The sequence below is a fragment of the Microtus ochrogaster genome, chromosome 5 (assembly GCF_000317375.1).
Source record: "Microtus ochrogaster isolate Prairie Vole_2 chromosome 5, MicOch1.0, whole genome shotgun sequence".
Taxonomy (NCBI): domain Eukaryota; kingdom Metazoa; phylum Chordata; class Mammalia; order Rodentia; family Cricetidae; genus Microtus; species Microtus ochrogaster.
This window is the reverse complement of record NC_022012.1, coordinates 68,559,906-68,570,399: the sequence shown is the minus strand read 5'-3', so window position 1 is coordinate 68,570,399 and position 10,494 is coordinate 68,559,906. Positions and strand designations below refer to the sequence as shown.

General features: G+C 47.6%; 1 protein-coding gene across 2 annotated transcripts in view; it reads right to left on the bottom strand.

Annotated features, from left to right (window-relative positions):
* Positions 1-10,494, bottom strand: part of Lipc (lipase C, hepatic type) — a 133,127-nt gene that overhangs the window by 73,426 nt on the left and 49,207 nt on the right. The gene's annotated exons all lie outside the window — the stretch shown is intronic.

Sequence of the window (10,494 nt, the reverse complement as noted above, 5' to 3'; positions counted from 1 at the left end):
GGGAGCTACTCTGTGTGGTCACATGTCTACACATAGAAATACATCAGTGGAGAACTACAGTCTCATGGATGCATGCTGGACCTGACTCAAAACACACATGTATACAGAGCCTTTCTTGCTTGTCTGCTTTCCCAAGACCCCCCCACTCCCATGATGTCTTAATTTTCTGGCATCATTTTAGTGAGTTAAAGTGGAGCAGCAGCACCAAAGCCCCCACAGGAAGAGGTGCTGATCCAAGCAAGCAAATAGGAAGCAAGCTGGAGGACCCGGGCGGGGGACAGAGAGAACCCAGCCTTTCTAATCACATGAAGCTTGTTTTGCTCAGATGAAGTTTGTTTTGTTCAAGAGTCCCTAATAAGGTTATGGACACTTTTGGTGCAAAGAAGAAATGGGACAGTGTGGAAGTAGGGGTGGGACACATCTTTAAGACACCACAGGGGCTGGAGATAGGGAACAGATTTATTGAGTTTAAGAAGTCAGTTTTCTTTTTAAATTTTTAAAATTACATTTTATGCAAGGCATGGTGGCACACACCTCTAATCCCAGCACTTGGGAGGCAGAGGCAAGTAGATCTTTGTGAATTTAAGGCCAGCCTGGTCTACACAGGGAATTTTAGGCAAGCCAAAGCTACATAGTGAAACTTTGTCCCCCCGAAAAGAAGATTTTTGAAAAGGACATCTTATTAGTTGGGGGAGGGCCTCACATGCCTTGGTGTAAGCAAGAGGAAAATTTATGGGAATAATTTCTTTTCCTCCACTGTGTATGTCCCAGGGATTAAACTCAGGCCCCAGGCTTGACAGTGTATGGCTCACCGACTGAGTCATTTGATTTGCCAAGGTTTGTGTTTATATTTAGTTATTGAGTGTGTTGTGTATGGACATGGTGCATGTGTGTTATGTGTGTATGGCCACAGTGCATTGTGTTATGTGTGTATATGTCACAGTGCACGTGTGTTATGTGTGTATATGCTATGGTGCACATGTGTTGTGTGTATATGCCATGGTGCACGTGTGTTACGTGTGTATATGCCATGGTGCATGTGGTGTGTTATGTGTGTATATGCCATGGTGTACATGTGTTAGAAGTCACGGGGCGACTTTTGAGAGTCAATTTTTTCCTTCCACTATGTGGATCCCAGGGATCAAACTCAGCTCCTCAGGCAGAGTGGCAAGTGTCTTTACCTACTAAGCTGTCTGTCTCATCGGCCAACTTTATTCTTGACAACCTGAGAGCTGAGGGTCAGCGAGAGAAAGGGTGAGCATGCTGAAAAGTAAGGGCCTGAGCAGAAGAGGACCCTGATGCTGATGTGCTTTGTGGGTTTCTTTATAGATTCCCTTCCAGCTTTTGATGGCTCCTTGGAAGAGAATGTGGTGCTCATGAATGTTGCTCAGACTTCAGACTGGACTTCAACCCTCTTCTCGGGAGAAGGGAAATTTGACCTTTTGGAAGAGTTGATAAGCTAAAACCAGAGTACACACAGAGAGGAAATTCAGGCTCAGAGTAAGGGTGGGGTGGACTGTGTGGAGCAAGACACCTAACCTGGTAGGGGACTTAGGCTTAGCTTTTAGATTCTGCCACCAGCATAGTGAACTTGTGGGTTTGCTGGCCACGGACAGGCTGGGGCTGAGGACTCACTGCCCTAAGGGGAAACATGGACTCTGGTAGGAAGTGTGACTTTGGGCAAATCACACAACCTGTTTGGTTTGTCATCTATAAATGAGACTGAATGATATAGTTGCCACTTAATTTTTATCTGGGCCTAAGAATGGGCTACTGCTTAGCAGAGACTAGCCATGAGGTAGGAGTAAAGGCTAGACTTTATAGTTTAAAGTATACCTATACTGTGTGCTGTGAAGATGACTCAGTGATTAAGAGGGTTTGCTGTTTTTGTCGAGGACCCAAGTTCAGTTCCCAGCATCAACATCCAGTGGTCCATAACCTATAGTAACTCTAGCTCCAGGGGACCTGATGCTGTCTTCTGGCCTTCCCAGACACCTGCATGCATGTGCACATACTCACACACATAAGATATCTTAAATCTTGCTTATATTGTAGCTATGTATATAGTAATTCAATCACTAATTATAATAACATTAATATAGTGACATCATAATGATGTGTATGTTTTCCCTTACCGTTAGTGGAGGACTTGGTTTAGACTTTAAGCACTTGGCTGTCCTCTCCTATCTGCTCTTCCCAAACAAGACTCAAGGACTTTACATAACTGAGGGCCAAGTGGGCTCCAAGCAACAGAAGAGAGGGTGAGGCACCTCTGGATGGAAGTGTAGGGGCACTTCTCCCTGCTGTCTGAGTCTGGATAGCACTTGGGCACTTGGCAGAGGCAATCCACTCCTGTGGCCAAGGAGGTTGAACAATGGTTTCCCTGTTGCTTTCTGGGGCTGTGTCAAGCTATCCAACTAGGTCAGAAAGGCAGGACAAGAACAATACCTCTATCCCAGGTCACATGGGAAAGCATTGACAGAGAGGCCTCTCAGCCTCCAGGCCAGGCAGTGTCCTGGAAAGACCAACTGGAATCGGTGGCAGGTGGTATTTCAAGCACCACTGAGCTGTCATGAGATCAACAGTCCTGTGGTGTGACAGCCCTTTTAGGGTAGCAGCTACAGTCAGGTCCAGGGTGGAGAAGGGACAGTGTTATGTGTTGCTGTTCAGGCAATGACAGGTGTGCCCCCTCCCCTCACTGTCCCAGGTGTCTGAGTCTCCTCCAGGAATCTGTACCACACACAGAACAAAACAGACAGAGGGGACTTATCTGCCATGTTGTTGCTATCGTTGCTACCTGACAACTGGTTACAAAGCAGTGTGTCACCCCATACTTGGTGTCAGGACTTAGCAGAAATGTCACTTATGAGCACACTGAGGATTGGCTGTACATATGGGAGTGTGAGGCAGGCCACCAAGGAGACAGTTTCAGCTAGCTTTGACTCTTGTTCTAGGTGATCAACTAGACCCTTGCTGCATGTCCAGCTCTGTGACCAGCCTAGCTGCAAATACAGCCCAATACAAGTCTGTAAACTTATCTGGAACATTAATTTTTTTATGAAAAAAATTTTGGTAGTTCAGTTGTGTCGTTCTTGAGTGTGGATTTTGTACCCAACATCATGTAGTGATATCAAAAAGCTGGGCATGTTTGCAATTTTAAAGTCATTTTGTCGCAACCGTGACAGTGTTCTGACCATTCCCACTTTACAGGCCAGGACACTGAGGCCTAGAGTTGAACTGTGAAGAACAGGACCAGGGTTAGAAACTTCCACTCTGTCTGGAAGCCCCAGCTTTGGTCAGGTTGTGGCATTGTCTTGGGGACTAAGACTATTGTGTGACTTCCTATTTGGCAGGCACGATCACCCCACGAAAGGCCAGTTTCTGATCATCTAGCTTCTGGGTAAGTCTGGATGTCTGTCTTCCGGCAGCCCTGACATTCAGGGACTCGGGATCAGGATAGAGTTCCCTTCCTGAATCTGCAAGGGCTCTTTTGTTCCTTCACCGCTCCTCCACCACCCCCGGTGTAGGAGGTAAATCTGAGGACTTTGAGGCAGCAACCTGGAAATTCAATTCCCTGTGAACCCTGCTCCCACAAGGCTCTGTAATGGGATCACTCTTGCTTGGCAGGTGTGCTACAATCGGGCTTCCACCTGCTGTAATTACAGGTCCTCCACACTTCCCCAGCTCCCGGCTCTCTGAGACCTGAAATTTTTGCAAGTGTGTCTCCTGTCCTTAATAACCGGTTGGCAGCTGTTCATCAGCGCCACGAGCAGTCAGGCGACGCCTCTCCTCACCACCTCTCCTTTCTTGTTTGAGAGACAGATCAGGGGCTCTACCCACTTAAAGACTCTGGGTTCAGAGAGCAGGGGGATGACGACGGGGGTGAAACATGTCTCCGTATTCCATTTTTGGGTTTTAATTTGTATTCTCCTGGAGAGATGTGGATTAGAGGTTGTGAAACTATCACGGTAAAGCAATTTCTAAAAATACAAGTGATGTGAGTGGAAGGGACGGGGCTTGGAGAGAGGGCACCTTGCTGCCTCTAGAAAGAGGCAGCAGAGAGCTCTACACACAATACTTGCAGGTTATGGGGGTGGCGCCCACTGCATTGCAGAAGAAACAGGATCAATTCTCTTTCTTCCTTTCTTGATGGAAGCTCTAGTTGTTTGGTGGGGGTGATGAGGTATTTGGGGAGCAGGGCCAGGCATTGGTAACTAGGGGGAGGGTCATTGGCCGGTGCACAGTTCTCCTGTAGCCACTTCCTCCCTGACCTTTTCCCATGAGCTACCACGGCCTCCACCCAACTTGCATTACTTAAGTCCTGACTCCATCAGTTCTGTGGCCCTATGGCAAGTCCCTAAACCACATTAGCCTCAGTTTGCTGGTTTTAATACATTGGCTCATAAACTCTATCTCATAGACTAGTTTCATGAAAAATGAGTTTAATCTCATAGAGTCTGAGAGAGGTCAAGGGCCCAGTGAGCATCATTTTTCTTCATCGTATTAGTGGGTCATGGCTGGTAAGACTCCTTAGGAGGCATCTGCTGACAATAACAAGGCTTCCAGGCTCCCTTCAGTAGTCATAAACAGCTGAATTTGGGGCCACTGGGATGATATTTTTGGAGAGGTGAAATTTTTGGTATTTAAATTCTATTATGTAAGTGACTGTCTCTTCGGGTTATTTGAATGGTCAGTTCTGTATGGTCATGTAGTTTCACAGCTTCCCCTGCCTTTAGCCCCTCGACAGTTTTGTCAAGTAGCCAACAAGGTCATAGAACCAGAAGTGAAAAATTAGGATTGAGTTTCCCAGGTGGGCATAGTGGCCCACACCTTCAATCCCAGCACTTGGGCAGCAGAGGCAGGCAGATAGATCTCTGTAAGTTCAAGGCCAGCCTGGTCTACACAGTGAGTTCCAGGACAGTTAGAGTTACATAAGGAGACTTTGTCATAAAAACAACAACAACCACCCCCAAAATTGAATTTCCTTCTCAAATGACAGAAACAGGACTCCTAAATCTTCCCTCTTTCCCACTGAGAAGGAAGAAGGAAAGCACCCTTAGTTATTAGAAGACACTGGGGCGCATGCTCCTGGACACAGTCCAAAGGAATATTGAAAAGGAATAATTTACTCTTCTTTGGAATCATTTTATTATCTCTGGATACTGGGGCGCAAGAAACATTCCCAGAATGCCTTTATTCCTAAACTTCTTCCTTTCCCAAGACCAGGCCCTCTGTGCCAGAGGTCCCAAGCTGTTGCTTTGCCCCTCCGACAGTTGAGGGAATGGGGCATGTTGTGAAGGTGACAGTCCCCATTGAGGTAGAGATGGACAGGGCAACGAGCTTGGGACTAAGTGCTTTGGGGCAAACGTGCTGAAAGTGAGGGCATTCCTACAGGTTTGTGGAGCCAAGGTGGGCATGGGGCTATCCCAAACACCCAGCGTGGCTCCTAGACCCTGCAAGGAGCTTAAAGGACAGCTGGGGAGTGAATGGCAGTGTCCTGGTTCGAATTAACTGTCACCCGGACATAGCCTCGAATCATCTGAAGAATGCAAGAGTCTCCACTGAGTGTTTCTATCTGGTTGGTTTGTAGCTATGTCTGTGAGGGACTGCCTTGATTGGAGGAGGGCCGAGCCCTCTGGGGGCCACGCCATCCCTTGGCAGGTGGTCGTAGACTGTATAATAAAGCTAGCTAAGCATTAGCCCAAGAAGATGCCTGCAAGCAACAAGAGTGAGCCTGGAAGCAGTTTTCCTCCATGGTTTCTGCCTCCCATGAGCTGCCTTGAGTTAGGGCTATGACTTCCTTCAGTAACTGGTTGTGGTCTGGAAGTGTAAGCCAGGTAAAACTTTTGCGCCCCAAGTTGCTTTTGGTCAGAGTGTTTTATCACAGAAACACAGAGGAGAGCAAAACATATAGCCATAAGGAAACTGAGGCATACACCTTTGTGTAATTTGGCATCAAGCCCAGTGTGATCTTTGACCTCTAAGAACCATCTGATTCTCCAGTTGGAAGTGGCCTCAGGGATTGGTTGGCCTAATTTCCTTACTTTATATCTGCAGGAAACTGAGACCAGAATTGAGGAAAGACGGACCCCAGGCCACATAGCTGCCGGTAGCAGGAATTTATGGTAGACACAGGATTGCAATTAACCCCATTTGTATTGCAGCTGAATGCCCTTGAAATAGTTGTGATCAGCTTTATGTGTTAGAGGTACTAAAGGCGGGGCGAGGCAAAATATCCAGCAAAACCTGCTAATTGCCTATTTATTTCAGTCCCAGCTCTTGAGAAAGCTGCTTCTGACAGATGCCATGAGCTCTACAAATGTTATAATTAGACAGCTTGTTTGGGCCAGAACCTTCCAGTGCAAGACCATCAGATTGGAAATAATGAGACCGATAAGCAAGAAGCAAAGATACAGTCAGTTTTCAACAACAGGCCTTCTGGAAGCTACTTATTAAGAGGCCGTCTTTTGCTTCAGAAAGCTGGTGATATGCCCAGATGGACTACACAGCTTCCTGTGCCAAACTGACACCATTGCCAACCCTAAAAATACTAGCTGTGCCTTATTGAGCACTTACTGTGTACCAGCATGCCGTCCAGGCGTGCTGTCTCTTCATTTGGCCCTCACAATATGTCGTCAAAGACAGAGACTATCCTAGTTCACCTATGACAACCAAAGACTTGCAAGGATAGGTTGTCAGTCTTCAGTTGCATCTCTGGGACTTGAACCCAGGACCCTGTGTGCCACTCATGGAAATCTGCTGTCAGAGCAACACAAGCAAACACACATCAAGCATGGCTTTTTGCAGCTGGCGTCTGTCTCAGTTGAGCCCTGGCTAAAGGATCTTTAACTTCAGGGATTGCACTACGTGGGAAGTGTCTTCCTACACCAGACATGCTCAGCTCACCCTCTGTCACTTTGACAGTCGCCTGTCTCTCATTCAGACTTGCTTGCCAATCTGTATTTGAGTTCTTTTGAGTGAAATGCATTTGTGGAGGGATCCCACTGCATCATCCTCCAAGCTTATGTGGGCAGATAATCCAATAAGGGAGCAGGTAGCTGCTTCCTCGGGCCAGACTTCTACTGCTCTCAAGTCTCCTCTCGTGGGCTCCTTGGCATGGTGTTCTCTATCTGCCTGACTTCTTCTGGACCCAGGGGCCGTTTTCTATCACTCACTTGGAGGCTATGCTCATAGTACACATACCACTTTAGCATCCATGACTGGTCTGGACCAGACAAAAGGCCAGACACAGGACCCCACCCGAAATGCCTACATTTATAGAAAGAGAGAGATATCCAAGGCAGCCTGGACCCTTGCTGGGCTTGCAGCAGGCAGAAGCAATTCATGGGCCTAATGAGGGTGCACAACCACCCTGCTGTGTATGTAGCTGCCCTGATTTAGCAAAGTTCCGCAAACCAGAGGATATTTCAGCTGCAGGCAAAGCAGGAGCGTTACCAACACCCAGGCTGAGGAGGTGTGGAGGGCATACTCTGGTCAGATTGATTCTGGGAGTGTGGTCTTTACAGAAGGATCCACGGGAGATGGAGGAAGAGCTGGGCAGAGTCTTGGGCACAGGCATCAGGGAGGGACATGGTGGGAGAGAAGCGTTTGTGTGACAGTGAGGTAGGAGAAGAAGTAAAGTGGGCTCAGTAAGAAAACTGAGTCATGTAGTCTAAGATAGGGATTGTCTAACTTCTGGGAACAAACTGAAGCCCTCCTACTAGATGCTGGGAGACATTTCATTAGATGGATCCCAGAGATGAAAAGAGGGGCATTTGGTACCTGTTTGCCAGCTGATGTTACACCTGGACCCTGGTTGATGTCTGCACATACAAAAAGCACGCTTCTTGGAATTTCTCATGCTTTTAACCCTAATTGACATGGCAGGTGACCTCAACGCCTCAATAAGAAGAGTCCCCAATGCCATATTCTTCTTTACTCTGATGTCCCTGGAAGGCAGCAATGGGATGTCTGGGCCTTCCCACTCCCTTCTGGATGATCGGGCTCTCTCAGAGACTTTTCTGATTTGTGATCTATAAAGTGGAGGTGGCCATGTATTCTTATTAGGTATCTTGTTAGGTCCCAATAAGAGAACTGACATAGACGCTATGGGCTCCCGCTGCCAGCTCATGGCTTTACCAGTTTGCAGAAAGAGGCTGCAGGCCAGAGTCATTGCTTGGATGAGGGCTTCAGGTGAAGAGAGAGAAGGCCTGTCAGAGGGATCATGGTGGACGAGGGCCTGGGGCTCTGTAGGAATGTGTGAGGTAGGGCAGAGATGACTATTATGTGAGCTTATGGGACAGGACCCTTTCTTCGTGTTCCATCCAGCTAACCTCCTGCTGCCTGACCCTGGAGTACCCAGATTCTTTAGAGCCACCCCTGATGTCTCCCCCTCCGCGATCAGCACGATGCTGGGCCTCTGTGCTAACTTTCTCTTGAGTTCACGTTTACCCGGCACGGCCCCACCCGTGAATCCACATCCTCTCTTCTGGATTCTACTCCGCACCGACCTCTCCTATCCAGTCTACACCACTAGCCTAAGGGACTGAAGGTAATTGAATTTGGTGTTACCTCTTCCTGCCCAACTAGTGGAGCAGATTCCTTTTATTGTCGGGGGAAATCCAACCACAAAATAGCCCTTGGCTCATAGGTGCTGCAAGATAAGGCCCTGCTTGTGATGGGGCTGCTTTCCTCCTCCCTCACCCTTCTGTCACAGAAGACTTGCTCTGTTCCCAGAACACATCTCACTCCTTCCCCACCCGGAACCACAGCTTGCAACCTACTTCCTCCCTGGTTAACCGAGTTAACTCCTGTTTGTCATTCATGTTTCTTAGCGGAGCGCCACTTCCTCGGCAGCGTCCACAGCCTTAGCCTGCCTGTCCTCTGTCAGGAGATGGGCTTGAGTGAGAAGTCTTCCAATTTGGGATAGTGTTGCCCCATGGCAAGAGTATGAGCCCGGAGCAGGAGTGCTTGGGTTCAGCACCTGGAGTCCCCACTTGACTAGCTGCTGAACCTTAGGCATGTCACTTCCCAGCTTTGTGCCTCAATTTCTCCCCTAATCCCAATGGAAAAAAAAAAAGTACCCATCTAGAACTGGTATGAGGATTAAGTGGATTAATAGTGGCAAACCCTTCACTGCCACCATTCGTGACCCCTAGTAGTACTATACAAGCATTCGTTATACTGTGGGTGTGGGATCCATGATGTTGTCAGCTTTTTTGTGTGTGATCCTATGTGATGCAGAAGCCAGAGGTAGCCACCAGGCCATTCTTCCTCACTCTCCACCTTAGTCTTTGAGGCAGGGTCTCTCACTGAGCCGGAACACTGCTTCAGATAGACTGGTTGGACAGCCAAGCTTCAGGATTCTCCTGTGTTTGCCAGCCTGGGCCTACTTCTGTGCCTGTCTTCTTACATCGGTGCTGAGGACCGAGCTCAGGACTTCATGCTCTTGTGACAAGGACTCTACTGACTGAGCAGTTCCCCCAGCCCCAGTCAGGCGCTTCAGAGGACAAGAACTGTCGCCTCGGTGTCTCACTGTGCACTGACCCAAGAAATGTTGGAGAGCATGGTGGATTCTCCACAGAGGGAGATAGAATAGGGAAATGGGATGCGTGGGAAGAGATAACACGTGAAAGGGGGCAGCTTTGGTGGAACTGGGTGCCAGAGCCGCCTGTGTGCTTAGCTCTGCCTATGGCTGGAAGGGAAATAGCCAGAAAGACAGCCAAGAGGCAGAGAGGTCTGCCCTGGCCTTGTTCCTGAACCACTTTCTTGAGAAATAGGACATCACTGGATATTCACCTAAAATTCCTTCCCACTGAGGTTTTTGGATAAAGCTCCACCCCCAACAGCTCCTGTTTGATATAAACTTAAAAAAAAAAAACAATAAGCTCCAAGGAGTGACCTAGAATGGCTAGGGTTGTCACTTCAAAATGGCCAGAGTTAAGATGTTTGATTTAGCAGATATATTGCCCAGGGAACAAATTAGGAAATACTTAGTTTTCTTGCCCGAATAGCACTTCCTTGGCACTCTAAAATCACCAACACTAAGTAAGGAAAAAGTGAACTCATTAGAAAAAAATTGATTCAGGACAACTTGCTAGGAGATATTTTTACTTAATGAGCCTGCCCTTATCAGAGCCTGTGCTCTTTAGCGCCCCAGATACACTTAAAACAGATGGGAAACCCTTTCCTTTCTATTTGTGGTCAAATTGGGGAAATGGTGCTTGAATTCTGAATAAGGTGGTAACGGAGACATGGGGGAAGGAAAACAGGGTACCCCTTCTTTCCTAACAACAGGCTTTCCCTGATCTCATCCATGTCACTTGGGTAAATGCATATGTATGTATATGTATACATGTGTGTATTTGTTTAGGCAGATGCATGTGTACACACATGCACATCTGTGTATGTGTGCATTTATATATGTTTATATGTATGTGTCTATATATGTGCACGCATGTCTTATGTGTATATATCATGTGTGTGTATGTTTAC